Genomic DNA, 16,273 nt, shown 5'->3' on the forward strand with positions numbered 1-16,273 from the left:
ACATTAAACTTTCCTGAACTACAAAGCCTGGGAAGTTTAAGCTGAGAGTCAACAGAGAGGTCCTAATCTATATAAACACTCTGTATGCAAATGCTGGCATAGCTTTGGGTCTTGTTTGGATCGAGGTTTTCACTGCTTCCCTCAGCAGAGAGGGCTAGGAAGGCAAAAAGAGATGCTGTGTTTTTCTTCTGAACTCAGGAGTAGCGAGTACTTCCTAGGAATTCCTTGGTGCTGGCCGGTTCCCACCCTCGGGCCTGTGCTCCAGCCTGGCCTTCCTGGGTCCTATACTTCTTGCCCTCGGAGGGGAGCCGGTCACACAAGGAGGGCCCGCCCTGCCCCCTTCTCTCTCTTGAAGGCTGTCGGCCCAGAGCCCAGCGCTGAGTGAGACAGAGCAGAGCTGGGTAGGAACACCCACGCACTAATAACAACTACAAGTACAAATTCATTATTTACTGTGGGCCAGACAGGCATTATTCTTTTATTTAATTCTTAACAACACCCCTGTGACGTAGGTAGGATTATTGCTCTTGTTTTATAGACAAGCAGACTGAGGCCCAAGGCGGAACAGTCAGTTGTCCTGGGTCACAGAGGCGGTCAGCCACAAAGCCAGAATTTGGTCCAGTCGTATTCCCAAGCATGGTTTCTTCGCTGTCAAGCTACAACTTGCCCTGACTCTCATTTTTGGAATGGAAAAAGGCGATGAACTGCTTAGAGATGTTAAGGAAAGAGAAAGCAGAAAATTTCCTTCTTATAGGATCATCCTCTTCTGCCTTCCTCAAATGTTGCAAACCTTTTTTTTTTTTTTTTTTTTGTGGAGAGGAGTCGTGGACAACTTCTGTTTGGACATCCATTTCTCTACATGGCTCTATTTCTGCCTCTGGGGGGTGGCCCTTGACCCAGACCTTGCTAATCCCAGCACTGGTGACTATTATGTAGCAAGGAGATTGGATTGAGGGCTTTTGTTTGAGCCTGTAGGGAAGTAGTTCCATTGTTTTCTCACTAATTTCGAACCAGGGAGGAGGCAGCTCCTGAAGCTATTGGCAGCCATTTTGTGAGAATGAGTAGAGATCAGTCTGAGAATGGAGTTAACACATCAAGCAGAGAAAGTTGACAGAGCGACACTAGAGCCTGACCTCACTCTTTGAGCATCTGAACCGAGCCAGGCACTCTTCAGTTATATGCACTCATAACATCTCATTTTTGGTGAGATTTGGTGCTCCAAATCTGAGTTTGGGGCAGGTTTACTGCTACTTGTAACCAAGGGAATCCCAGTGGCTACATTAAACCTGTAAATGTGTGGTTGGTGCCACACTCTGGGCTGTAACTGGGCAATTAAAAAGGCCCTTGGAGGTTTCCCTGGTGGCACAGTGGTTAAGTCTCCAACATTCCCAATGCAGGGGGCCCGGGTTCTATCCCTGGTCAGGGAACTAGATCCCACATGCGTGCCGCAGCTGGGAGTTTGCATGCCACAACTAAGGAGCCCACCTGCCGCAGCTAAGACCCAGTGCAACCAAATAAATAAAAAAGTAAAATATTTACAAAAAAAAAAAAAAAGGGCCCTGGGTCTCAGCTGGGAGCTCAGAGGCTTGGGGAGAGCTGCAGGGCTTGGGGAGAGCTGCAGGGCTTGGGGGAAATATGGATTAGGGCCACAGGAGCAGTATTAGCAAATACTCTACCAAGCTTTTACCAAGCACCAAGTAGTGTTTTGAGTGCTTTTATACATACTAGCCAGTTTAAGTTACCATTGTCACCATTTTTTAAAAAGATGGAAACCAAGGCACAGAGAGGTTAGCGAACATGTCCAGGATCACACAGCTCTCATATTGGGGGTGTAGTGGTGCTGGGTTCCAAATGCAGCCACCTTGCTCTGGGCGTGCCCTCTGCATTCTGCCCCACCACCTCTCCTGACCTCCACTGAGGGAGCGGAGGCTCCAAGTGCATTCACGGGACACAGGGATATTCTTGTGGAATAGAGTCTTTTTAAAAAAGAATTATTTTCTTTAACTTTTAACAATAAAATACAGAAACATGGGTGAAAATTCAAGGGCATTGGTTAAGGAAATTCTGAACCACACGAGTAGAGACAAAGACTCGCATCCCTTTGGTTTTCCCTCGGACTTGCTGATCAACCCACGACACCAAGGAGAACAGGAAACAGGGGGCCATGGACAGGCACCCACTTGGCCAACTCTGTGCAGTGACCCTGCTCTCCAGGCCCCATTTACCTCTGTCTGTTCCTGCCTGTTTCTCCAGGCTCTACCCTTCCTAGACCTCAGAGGCAGCCCACTGAGAGCTCCCCAGTGAGGCCTGCCCATCCCCATTTCAGAGGGGCCTCACTTAGGGCTGGAGGGAAGGCCTTGGTCCAGCCCTTGTGGGGACTCGGCTTCCCTGAGGCTCTCGGAGCTGGAGGGTGAGCTCTGGCTCTCGTCCGCCTCTGCATCTGCAGCTGGGAGCCTGGCCCACTGTAGATGCGAAGTGTTGAGCGATTAGAGACGGGTGAGCGTTGGTCTCCTGCCGCTTCCCCATTGGATCTTAGCTCCCGGTCGCCCCAGTAGCCAAGGAGCTGCCTTGTGTTGAGTTCAACTGTGTGCCAGGCATTGTCCTAAGCATTTAACATGCATTTATTCATCATAACAATCTTATAAGGGAGGAATTATTGTTATTCCTGTTTTCCAGGTGAGGAACCTGAACCTCTTAAGAGATTCTTTGAGGGAACACAGCTAGTATGTGTTGGAGCTAGAGACTGGGGGTTGGGACTCTGCCCCTCATGGACTCACCCCTTGGGGAGGGACCGTCTCCCTAAAACCCTGCTGCTGTGATGTGTTCCCTTCTCTTGGAACTTTAGGTGCTGGCAGTCGCCTGATTTGCCCCTGAGCTGGCCCAGCCCGTTGGCTGTCCTGGCTTGTGGACTGTTACTCTGTTGTCCCCCAGGCCCACCTCTCTCCCCCACCTTGGGTGCAGAGCAATCTCAGGTGGTCCTAGCGTCTCCAGCTTCTCGCCTGGCACGTCAAGGAACCACTAAGCCTCATGCCTTGTCTCAAATCCTGCTCCCAGGAGGGGCTGTGTTGTGACCTTGAGTTCTTGTACTGACTCACTGGTCGTGAGATTGGCCCTCAGGCCTCATCGCATCTTGTCCTCCGGGTCAGGATAGAAGTGCAGAGGAGGAGCCAGCGGGACTGCTTACAGGCAGCCCTCCCAGCGTCTATGAAATGGCTTGAGGTGTCCCAGATGGGTCACTAACACGAGGTGGCCTCTGCCCCCAGCCCTGGAACTCCCTCTGAACATGATGGTTTGTACCTCTGGAAAGACTCAGGATTCCAGAGCGGTGATATTTCCTTGGCTGTACTTGGTGGGGATTATCACTCTTAGCCAACTCTTGATTATCTGTGGGAGAAGGGAGAGGATGGACACTGACATTTCCAAATAATTTTGGAACATATTCTGGCCAACAGCTCTGAGTGTCCCCTGTCGGACCTCTTTCCAGAGCAACTACCAAGAAGTCAAATTCCCAGACTTGGCTTTCAAATCCTTTCTTCTTTTCTTCTCTCCTCTTTTTTCCCCTGTGAGAAAGAGGCCTCCAGCAATGGACAAGGAACGAGAACAGCAAGAGGACTAATATAGCAGAGTACTCTGTTGTAATTAACAGAAAATCCAACTCCAACTGGCTTAACTAGTGGAAGACATTCATTTAGTTAGAAGAATAAAAAGTCTGGTGGTTGGGATGATATCAGGTAAGGTTTGCTCCAGCAATGGAGGGAACCAGGGCTCCATTTCTCTCCTTCTGCATCCCACAGCATGGAGTCTATCCTTAGATTTCACCTGGTGGTCCCCTGGCCGTTCCAGGCTCTTGCTTCATGCGAGCCAATAGCTATGAAGTGTCAGACCTCACACTCTCTGAAGGAAGATATCATGTCTTCTTTAGTTCCTGTTATTACCCTTTTGAGTTGGGCCCCAATAAGGGTCCTCCTGCCCGGTATTGCTTGTACCAGTAGAATGAAGTGGAGTCTGGTTCGGAAGCAAAGGAAAGCTTTCATTCTTGGATCAGAGAATGGAAAGGTGCGAGCTCACACCCTATAGCACACGCTTTCCCTGACAGGCGGTGGACAGGGCTGCTTTATAGGGGTCTGGGCTGGGGGGGAGGGGCCAGAGTTAAGTGCGGGCACAGCCTCTCTGCATGCAGCCTACTGCTGCTGCCATCTTGGGTTGAGATGCACGTGCAGCGCTTCTGCACATGGCTGGCTGAGCTGCAGTGTGTCAGCGCGGCAATTTGGCACTGGGAAATCTAACCCAATGGGACGCCTCTGCACACGGCCCCCTACAGGCAAGCGAAACTAGACTAAGCACAAAGGAAGAGGTTAGACCTTATCACCTGGATTCCGTCTTATTTTTCCCTGGGGACCCCAGGGGGTTTTGCTGATGACAAATCCCTCCTCTGTCTTTCTTCTTGCTTCTCATTTTTTTTTTCTAACATCTTTATTGGAGTATAATTGCTTTACAATGGTGTGTTAGTTGCTGCTGTATAACAAAGTGAATCAGCTATACATATACATATATCCCCTCCCTCTTCTACCTCTCTCCCTCCCACCCTCCCTATCCCACCCCTCTAGGTGGTCACAAAGCACCAAGCTGATCTCCCTGTGCTATGCGGCTGCTTCCCACTAGCTATCTGTTTTACATTTGGTAGTGTATATATGTCCATGCCACTCTCTTACTTTGTCCCAGCTTACCCTTCCCCCTCCCCGTGTTCTCAAGTCCATTCTCTAGTAGGTCTGCGTCTTTATTCCTGTCCTGACCCTAGGTTCTTCATGACCTTTTTTTTTTTTTTTTTTTAGATTCCATATATATGTGTTAGCATACGGTATTTGTTTTTCTCTTTCTGACTTATTTCACTCTGTATGACAGACTCTAGGTCCATCCACCTCACTACAAATAACTCAATTTCGTTTCTTTTTATGGCTGAGTAATATTCCATTGTATATATGTGCCACATCTTCTTTATCCATTCTTCTGTCAATGGACACTTAGGTTGCTTCCATGTCCTGGCTATTGTAAATAGAGCTGCAATGAACATTGTGGTACATGACTCTTTTTGAATTATGATTTTCTCAGGGTATAGGCCCAGTAGTGGGATTGCTGGGTCGTATAGTAGTTCTATTTTTAGTTTTGTAAGGAACCTCCATACTGTTCTCCATAGTGGCTGTATCAACTTACATTCCCACCAACAGTGCAAGAGGGTTCCCTTTTCTCCACACCCTCTCCAGCATTTATTGTTTGTAGATTTTTTGATGATGGCCATTCTGACTGGTGTTTGCTTCTCATTTTTGAGGGATGCTGACTGCCTGCTGAGTTTGGGTATCACTGTCATAACCCCAGGGAGCGTAGCAGAACTTCTTCACTGCTGCCTTGAGATCTGTTTGCTGTCCCCAGGCCTCAGCCCTAACTGTTTGTAGCTCTAAGTGACCAGCATTTGACGTTTTATAGATTCTAACCTTTTGGAGGCAAAGGACGTCAGACAATTTAAGATATGTGGCCCACATATCAACAAGAGAACAATGGTGGTGAAAGGGCCCAGGAAAGGAGAAACCAAGATCCTGGGGAGGCCTGTGTTACCCTGCTCCGCATTTGTTCGGCCCAATGAGGCTGAAGGCCTCCTGTTAGTCAAGTTGCTTTTTCCAGTAGCCTGTCTGCACTTCTGCAGTGGGGCCACTTGCAATGACATAAAAACAGCACAGTGTATTGGACAGAGCACAGAGCCCTCCCTGCTAATCTAGGGAGAGGTTCACAAGAGTAGTCAGGGGGGTCTGTTGCCCCAGGTTTTCTCTCCAGAGGTTTGGGCTGGGGGTCTTTCACTGGAGTGTGATGTGCCCACGGAGTGATGCCCTGCAACTTCAGGGCAGAACGAGTGGTTAGGATCACCAGGCAGAGTGTGTTCCACTTAGGAGGGAGCTGATCTTGTGAGGTGCCGGTTCTCCAGGTTTTTAGGCGCACCGGTTTCTTGGCTGGCAGTGGGTGGAGAGCCAGTCGCTGGGTGGGGGCAGCATGTGGTTACCATGTTTCCTGAGAGCTTCCATGGTTTCTCCTACCTGGGGGACACACTTGAGTTGTTCCATTTCAAGGAGGTTAAAGTGTCCCTCCTCTGGGGCTTGGGGAATGGGTCTACCATACAAGTGTTCAAATGCACTTAACTTGAACTTATCCCTTGGGGCTAACTGCAGGCGGAGCGGGGCAACTGGAGTTGACTGATATAGTTTAGCTAAGGCTGTTTCAAGGTCTGATTGGATCTCTCCTACTTTCCCCCCTTGGGGTCTCCAGGCTGAGTGCAAGGTCTGTTTTATGCCCAGGGCACTCGTTATTCCCTCTGTCACTTGAGAGGCAAATGCTGGACCGTTATCATTTTGTAAGGATCCTGGGAGCCCAAACCTGGGGATTATTTCTTTTAGTAGTGCCTTAACCACTTCAGCTGCCCTTCTAGTTCTAGTGGAGAATGCTTCTATCTACCCAGAAAATGTGTCTACTAGCACCAAGAGATACCTAAAATTGCTTGGTACTCTTGTCATGACGGTGAAATCAGTCTGCCAAATTTTCTCCAGGATATGTCCCCTGGTCTGAATGGGCCTTATCTGGGGACCTCTGGGGGGTCTGGTGTTGGGGTTATTTGTTGTGCATACGGGGCAGGTCTCAACTACCCAACCACTTATGTTTTTCATTCCCAGGGTCACCGTGTTTTCAACCAGCCAATTATATAGGGCTTCCCTCCCATAGTTAGTCCCTTGATGGACCTGCTTGAAGGTTGGACAAGCTACAGTTTGGGGAAAGAACTGTCCTCCATGTTCATTAAGTAGCCACCCATGGCCTCCCAAATCCCCATTGAAGACACATTTTCGGGTTTTGTCTAATTCTACCTTTGTGTAGATTGGGGAATAATTGGATGGATTTGGCCTTCGAGGTATGAGGGGTAGTTGCCAAGGTTACTGATTCTAGGGCCACCCTTTTGACAGTTGCATCCACCTTGTTGTTTCCCTTATTACCTCTACATCCCTCTTTTGGTGACCCCTATACTGAATCGCTGCTACCTCTTTTGGAAGCTATACTACTTCTAAGAGTTTCAGTATGCTTAAGCCATGTTTCATCTGTTTTGTCTAGTTCTAGAAGTGACTCTGGAAGATATTTACATAATACAGAGATCATGAATACCAGCTTCAGGGCCAGGAGTACTTGGATTTGAGTTTGAGGTCCACCACTTACTGTGTGACCCTGAGCAAATGACTTTAGATTTCCAAGCTTGAACTTTCTCATCTATAAAATGAGTGAGCCCCTTAGGGTCACTGGGACAAGACAAGTAAAGAAATTAGACATGCTAAATGCTCAGTGAATAGATTACTATGCAAAGAGTAATGCCTGGCACAAAAAAAATGTGGTAAAAGTAAAGTTACCAATAATGACGATGAGGGCGATGATTATGATGTTTCTAAGTGCCCATTATGACGGATTTTTTTTTTCCCATCTACATCATCTAAATTTTTGACAGGCCTGAGTACCGCAGAATGCTGCCAGTGGCAATCTAGGGTGGAAGCATGCCCTGGGGCTCCAACAGCAGGCTGTTTTCCTGCAACGTCTGCCACCATCTGGGTCCATTACTTCCCCTGCAGCTCTTTGCTTCTGGGTCACTCGAGGGGGACTGCCCTCCAATTTCCTATCCATGGCAGCAGGTGTGGAGGCTGGGGGTATGGGAGTCAACAAGGAAGGACTTGTGGGACAGCCTGTGTGGCAGTGAGTGTGGTTGGAAGAACAGGAGGCTGGTTATGGCATCTCGGGAAAGAAGGGATCCTTTCAGCTTCCTAGATTGTGAAGCTGGATCCACCTCTGACCTTGCTCCCCAAATAGAGCTGACAGGTATGGCCCAGGAAGCCAGACACCCACCACACCTGGGATCATCCTCCTTAGGTCCCATTTCTTGCCAGAGGTGCTTCTCCAACAGAGGCTGATGCATCCTTTGTGTGTGGGCTGCCAAGGTCAGGATGCCATGACCCTCACTAGGCTGAGGCTCCCTCCTTCCAGCTGAATTCAGTGCCTCTTTCTTAAGTAAGCAGCAGGGCCTCTTAGGTTTCTGACGAAGAGGACTGCTATAAACTCAATGTGTCCCCCTCCCAAAATTCATACTTTGAAACTTAATCACCAGTGTGATGGTTTGGAGGTGAGGCCTTTGAGAAGTGATTAGGGCATGAGGGTGCAGCCCTCAAAAATAGGATTAGTGCCCTTTTAAAAGAGACCCTAGAGATTGCCCTTGCCCTTTCTGCCATGTGAGGACACAGGGAAAGGCTCTATGAACCAGAAAGCAGGCCTTCACTAGACACTATATCTGTTGGCACCTTGATCTTGGACTTCCCAGCCTCCAGAACTATGAGAAATAACTTTCTGTTGTTTACAAGCCACCCAGTCTATGGTATTCTAACAGTCCAAACAGACTAAGACAAGGATGGAAGGAAGAAAATTTGGAAAAGCACAGAGAAAGTGAGCTGGGAAGAGCATGGGACCTGAGGTCAGGTCATCTGGGTTCAATTCTCAGCTCTTCTGCTTGTAGCATTTATGTTTGGAGAACTGCCTAACCCATTTGGGCCTTGGTTTCCTTAGCTCTAAAATAAGAATTGCTAATATATGTGTTATCTGTCTTGCAGGGTTGTTGTGTTTAAATCCCATGTCCACCACTTCCTATGAAGGAAGGTCACAAATTGTCCTCAGCTTCCTCATCTGTAAAATGGGGTTACAGACCTCCCTCAGAGGGTTGTGGTAAGGCTTAAATGAAGTGAGGGATACAAATTGCTCACCTCAAGGAGGCTATCAGGATGTCTAAACTCCAAGGTGCTTTCATATCCCATGTTAGGGAAGAAGCCCCATTTTCCTTTGGGAATTGAGAGGGCCTTAGATGTAAACTGGGGTCTACCTGTGGGGCACAATGAGGGTACTGAGGGGAGAGCAGGTACTTCTGCAGCACCCACGTGGCTCCTGGGGGCAGAATTCAGGACGCCGGAGGAGTGCTTGAGGATCTCAGGTGGAAAGGCAGCGAGGAATGAGGCAGGCAAAGGCTGTCCCAAGGCCAGCCACTGTCTGGGTTGCTGTTCCTCACAGGGAGTTTTGTTCAGCTGACGATGCTTCACGCCATAGCACACCAGGGATCCCAAATGTTAAATCTCCTGGTGGCTGGCTCTTTCAGTTCACAGACCAGTGGCTCTTTCCTCCAGGGCACACATAGGGCACCAGGGTCACTGGGTCAGCTATATACTGGGGTTTATAAAACCAACATTTTCAGGGAGTTAACTGCTAGTTAAAGCACTAACTGTCTAAGTTCTTCAGAGAGAGATTGACATTTTCGTTAGAATCTCTGGAGATTCTTGTTAAAACACACATGTCTGGGCCCTACCCCGGAATCAGAATAGGCTAGGAAAGCACTGGGAAACTGCATTTGCAGAGAGCCCGCCAGATGGGCTCCATCCATAGCTGGACAACCATAGACTGATCGGAAAGGAATGGAACATTTCATTAAGAACTAAATTCTCCTAACGCTCTTCCCAAAAAACAATCCTCCACTCTCAGGGCTGGCTTCATGGATGGAAACTCCCATGCTTAGAAGGGCCCCACCTTTGGTTTAATGCTCTTGCTGTCGCCATCTGAGGAGGCCCTGAATTTTCATTTGCATTGGGCTTCACAAATTATGTAGTGGGTCCTGTCCACTATGCAGATGAGAACTGCAGAAAGGATAGACTTGCCCAAGACCACACAACTAAGGAGTGGAAATGGGTTTGGAATCGTAATGTGTCTGACCCCAAAGTTCTGCTACCCCATGACTTTGAGATTCAAAAAGAGTGGACTCTAATAGTGGAGTTCCGATTTCAGCCACCTTGTCAGGTTTCACGGTGAGGGGAGGGCCTTCCCCAGGCATCTCAAACTATAGCAGGTAGGTTTTCATCTGTGCTGCTACTTATAAGGGTAAGATCAATGTTTAAACTCATTCAACTTCAAGGTAGGGAAGATTCTGTGTAATTCCAGGCTGGCAGCCCCTGTTGGAGGGAGATGGTGAAGAATTCCTCTCTTCCCTTTCCCTGATTTTAGCTTTACTATACACAGAGGATAAGGCAAAGAGGTGCAGTGGGCAGTAGACAGGAGCAAGAGCCAAAAGGTGGGCCAGGTCTGCCACTTACTAGATGAATAGCATAGAGTGATGGGTCTCTTGAACTTGAAGTCCCAGTTTTTTCATTTGTAAAATGAAGTGATGCAAACACAACCAATATTCAAGCTTGTGGTGAGGGTCGGATGGCCAAATGTACGTGAAAATAGTATGTCAAGGTCAATACAAGCTCTAGTAACATTCAAGACTCATAGGGTCGGTTGGTGCGTGAATAAGGAAATGGTTTGGCAAGAGAGAAGGGCACCTGGGTCATGCAGAGGGAGGTTTCACCTCAGGGCAGGACCTCTGGTGTCCCTAAGATGGAACTGGAGTCTGAGGTGACCTGGGGTGGGAAAGAGGTGGGAGCGGGAGGGTCGGGTGCCACAGAGATGGGAACTCCATGTACCGGTTGCTCAAAACTTTTTTGCGGGGCTTCCCTGGTGGCGCAGTGGTTGAGAATCTGCCTGCTAATGCAGGGGACATGGGTTCGAGCCCTGGTCTGGGAGGATCCCACATGCCGCGGAGCAGCTAGGCCCGTGAGCCACAACTACTGAGCCTGCGTGTCTGGAGCCTGTGCTCCGCAGCAAGAGAGGCCGCGATAGTGAGAGGCCCGTGCACCACGACGAAGAGTGGCCCCCGCTTGCCACAACTAGAGAAAGCCCTCGCACAGAAACGAAGACCCAACACAGCAAAAATAAATAAATAAATTAGTAAACTCCTACCCCCAACATCTTCCAAAAAAAACAAAAACAAAAAACTTTTCTGCTACAAAGGAAAGCAGAACTACCAATTCTACTACTACTACTGCTCCTACTAATAGTAAAATCCCCTACTATGGGGCAGGACAGAGAGGACTCAGGAGTGCAGAAACAGGTTCTTCAGTTGAGATAGGGGTGTTTGGGGTGCAAGCAGAATTTTTACTTGTTAGGTAAGGACCCCACCTCTTACCAAGATTAGTAAGGACCCCAATCTTGTGTCAGAGCCAGGCATGAGGGATAGTGGTTTGAGAGTCAAGGAGAAGCAGAAAACAAGCCCCAGAAAAAGAAGCTTGTTATACCTTAGAGGTAGTGTTTTTATTTTGTTTTGCTTTTAAAGCAGCATTTTATTCAAAATCTTTGCTTCTAAGACCGTGGGGCTAAGATAAGTCAGTGCTCTGAGACTACAGACAGCAAAGAGCCCAGGGCTCACAGGAACCAAAAGACTCTGAGGTCCTGAGGCTGAGCCAGGTGGAGGACAGGTGAGGTCAGAAGGTCAGAGTGGTTCCCAGCCTGCACAGCCAAGGGCAGGTCCACTGAGGCCTGAGGCCTGCAGGTGGGTAGGTCTGAGAGCAGGTGGGTACAGCGTGTGGGTGGATGAGCCCACACAAATTAGGCTTAAGGTTCAAGAGATGTAGAAAGATAAATACTTGCCTGATGCTACAGGGAAGTTGATTTTACTGAGTTTCTCAAACTGGGGTCTGAGGGTCTTTCAGAGCCTGCAGATGAGTCTTGGGAGTCCATAGATTCTCTATGAGGATATTTAAATTTTGTATTTTGGGGACTTCCCTGGTGGCGCAGTGGATAGCACTCCACGCTCTCAATGCGGGGGCCCTGGGTTCGATCCCTGGTCAGGGAACTAGATCCCACACGCTGCTACAACTAAGAGTTTGCATGCCACAACTAAGGAGCCCGTGAGCTGCAACTAGGGAGCCCACGTGCCTTAGCTCAGGAGCCGGTGAGCCGCAACTAAGGAGCTCTCCTGCCACAACTAAGACCCAGTGCAACCAACTAAATAAATAAATATTTTAAAAAATCTCAGTGATTTTAAATAAATACATAATTAAATAAATTTTGTATTTTCACATTGATGGCTACCTGAAAAAATAAGTTACTCAGTCTAAGCATATTCTGGGTCGTCTGGATTAGTGGCCCTCAATCTTTTTTTTTTTGACATCCACCCACAGAAGGAATCCATTTTACTGGTGACCCAGTTTCCCATACACTGATATTCACGCACACATAAGTAGGGCTGACAAGCAGCCCATCCAGACCAGGACAGCTGTACCACTTGTGAAAATATGAAAATACTGTAAGCTAGTTAGTAAACAGCTCTGGGTCTCCTGAGTGTCACCATCCCCACCTCCCTGATAGTCTTGGTGCCTCCTCTGGGATCGCCCCGAACCACCCCAGGATGCAGGAACCAGCAGAGGTGACGGGAGAGGGCACGTGTAGTAGCTTCCTGTTACTGCTGTAACAAATAACCACAAACTGGGTTAAAATAGCAGATATGTATTCTCCTGCAGTTCCTGATGCCAGAAGTCTGAAATCAGTTTCGCTGGATCAAAACCAAGGTGCTAGCAGGGCTGTGCTTCTATCTGTGTCAAATCTCCCTCTGCCTTTCTTTTTTAAGAACACTTAGGATTGTGCAATTGTGGCCCACACAGATAATCCAGGATAATCTATCCATCTCAAGGTCCTTAACTCAATCACTTCTGCAAAAACCCCTTTTCCTTATAAAGTAACATTTACAGATTCCAGGGATCAGGACCTGATATTGTCAGGAGCCATGATTAGGCAACAACAGTGGGCCGGCAGGGCCCTGCTCCAGAGGTGATGCAGTATCTCTTTGGATTGGTCACCCCTGTGTGTGTGTCTGTGTGTGTGTGTGTGTGTGTGTGTGTGTGTGCGCGTTTGAAACAATTTCCTGTATACAATACTTATTCTGACACCATGTGATACACTTTGATGTTTTTTCTTTTCTATCATTTAAAAAAAGTCAGTTTTTAATCAATCTAACTTTATTTACTTATTTAATTTTCTTCCAGTTTTATTGATATATAATAATTGACATATAGCACTGTGTAAGTTTAAGTTATACAGCACGATGGTCTGACTTACATACATCATGAAATGATTACCACAGTAAGTTTAGTGAATGTCCATCATCTCATATAGGTGCAAAATTAAAGAAACAGAAAAAATTTTTTTCCTTGTGATGAGAGCTCACCCATGAGAGGATTTACTCTCTTTCATATATAACATACAGTGGTGTTCATTATATTTATCATGTTGTACATTATCTTCCTAGTACTTATTTATTTCTGCCTGGAAGTTTGTATCTTTTGACTGCCTTTGTACCCTCCCTGAACCCCCTGCCTATAGTAACCACAAATCTGATCTCTCTATCTAGGAGTTTGTTTGTTTTATTTTTATTTATTTATTATTTTTGGCTGTGTTGGGTCTTCGTTGCTGTGCGTGGGCTTTCTCTAGTTGCTGTGAGCAGGGGCTACTCTGTTGCCGTGCGCGGGTGTTGCGGTGTGCGGGCTTCTCATTGCGGTGGCTTCTCTTTTTGCGGAGCACGGGCTTTAGTCACGTGGGCTCAGTAGTTGTGGCGCACAGGCTTAGTTGCTCTGCGGCATGTGGGATCTTCCCGGACCAGGGCTCGAACCTGTGTCCCCTGCATTGGCAGGCGGATTCTTAACCACTGCGCCACCAGGGAAGCCCCGTTTGTTTGTTTTTGAAGTATAATTGACCTACAACACTATGTTAGTTCATGTTACACAGCATAGTGGTTCAATATTTCTATACGTTTCAAAATGATCACCATGAGGGCTGGTGGAACTGTAATATGATCCAGCAATTCCTGTTCTGAGTATATACTGAAAGGAAGTAAAATCAGTACTCCTCAAAGAGATGTCTGTGCTACTGTACTCATTGCATCATTATTCACAATAGCCGAGATATGGAAGCAACCTAAGTATCCATTGATGGATGAATGAATAAAGAAATTATGGTGTATATATGCACAGTGGAACATTATTCAGCCTTGAAAAAGGAGATCCTGCCATTTGCAACAACATGGATGAACCTGGAAGACATTATGCTAAGCCAAGTAGGCCATACACAGGAAGAAAAAATGGCATGATCTCGCTTATATGTGGAATTTACAAAAGTCGGATGTATAGAAGCAGAGAGGAGAATGGTGGTTACCAAGGGTGGGGGCTGTGTGGGAAATAAGGACATGTCAGTTAAAGATACAAGGTTAGAGTTAAGTAGGATGCATAGGCCTAGAGGTCTAAGGTACAGCGTGATGACTGTCGCTAAAAATACTGTATTGAATGCCGGAAATTTGCTGACAGTAGATTTCAGATACTCTCATCACACACACAGCAAGGTAACTATGTGAGAAGATATGTTATACATATATATACAGCTTTATTTAAAAATATGGAAATGATGCATTTATGATAAGCAAAGGCCAGTTGATGTGTTGAACAAATGAAGACTTGCCAGTAGTTTGGATGGCAGAAAAAGATGGCAGGATTGAGTGGCCCATAATGGCGCAGGCATGCCAAACTCTGACAGCCCATACCACAGTCACATCCTGTGCAGACATTTCATTTCAGCAGTTTAAGACAGCATTGTCTGCCACAGTAAATTAATACAGTTAGTTAAGATTTTGCAGTGTTATTTGTACTTCATTTGTAAGGTTGTTTTGGTCTTATATATCATATGAAGGCTGTAAACCTAAGGATTTTTAAAAACCCATTTTTAGATTTGCACATGTTCAGGTGATATAAAAAGAAACACAAGTTAAGTCAATTTTAGCAGAGTGGTGGTGGTGGGGAAAGCCACAAGAATTTTTTTCTTCTGATACATTGAGTAGCTCATCATACATGTTTAAGAAATACTAGTCTACTACAGGAAATGTAATGAGAGACATGAATGTGAAAGTACAGAGATAAAAACGGTGAAAAAAAGAAAAGGAACAGCAGCAGGCCCTTAAGCTTGAACAATCAGGATTGAATCAAGGCAGAGGGAAAACTCGAGGAAGAGCCTCAGCCAGCACCCTTCTAGAATATCTAGAGACGACCCTACCAACAGAAGATGACAAATCTAGGTGGACAAGAATGTCGTCCAAATAGGAGGATGACACGAAACAGACCAACAGGGAGACTTTGCCTCCAGTTACTCATAGCTAGAAGATTTAACCACTCCCTAGGAAGAAGGATAGGCAGCAAGCGCACAGCACCTGTTCTCATCTAATGAGGTGAGATACGTGGGGCTAACTTACCTGTTCAAGAAGGCGGAAGTGTAGATTTACTTGGATTCTTTTAAACCTGTAGATTTGCTTTGCTTCTTTTAAAAGAGTTCTTCTGCCTCCGCTGTTAAAGAAAAAAAAAATTTCATGTGGTGCCCCAAAGTAGAAACACTCCATGTCCATTGGACCATCTTGTGGCCAGGTAGGGAACCCCTGGGAGTGAATGGGTAGGTTGCCACTACACAGATGCTGGTTTCCTCATCAGCTCCATTTCGAGACTATGCTGACGTGAGTATTTCTAGGTAACTCAGTCTTACAATGCCATCAGCATAGCTGAAATAGTTGGAAGGAAACATGAGTTCATAAAACCCAACCAGCTGGTTTTTCAGAAGAGAAAAATGAGGCCCTAGAAGGTAAGTTAATCGAGGTCACCAGCATTCATGATGGAGCAGACCAGAGCCCAGGAGTCCTGATCCCCAACTCAGGTCTCTTTGCACGTAATCTTTACTCCCATGTTACCTAATGCTTATTCTTTAGGAAATGCCCACTATGTAAAATACAAGCACAAAACCCATGTGTAGTTATTCTGAGTACATTTAGGGTACATACATTCATTATGTATATTTGGATACAAATATTCCTAGGCCCCTTTGAGATGACTCACAACAGGGTAAACTGGGAAGGAAGACACTTATCTGAGGTCCTAATGCAGCCACTCATTGGTTTTGCATTCACTTTATTTTCTCTGAGCCTCCCTTTCTTCATCTGTAAAATGGGATGACTCCCTCATTGGACTAATATGAAGAGGAATTGAGACAGTGCACACGAAAGAACTTTGTGTTAATAAATTGTAGAGCATTTTCAGACGTCACTCCATAAGATGCCAGTTAAATCCCTCAAACACTGGCTAATAGTGTGCTTGAGATGGAGGGTGTACTTGGGCTCTACTCCACTTACAAGATGGGTAATTTCAGGCAGAGCTACTTAATCCCTTCTGTGCCTCTATTTCCTCATGAGAAATAGGAACATTGGTGGCATATAGCTTATAGGGTTTTTATGGGGACGCTATGGATTAATTCTTATAAACTTTTG

The sequence above is a fragment of the Delphinus delphis genome, chromosome 5 (assembly GCF_949987515.2).
Source record: "Delphinus delphis chromosome 5, mDelDel1.2, whole genome shotgun sequence".
NCBI classification, from domain to species: Eukaryota; Metazoa; Chordata; class Mammalia; order Artiodactyla; family Delphinidae; genus Delphinus; species Delphinus delphis.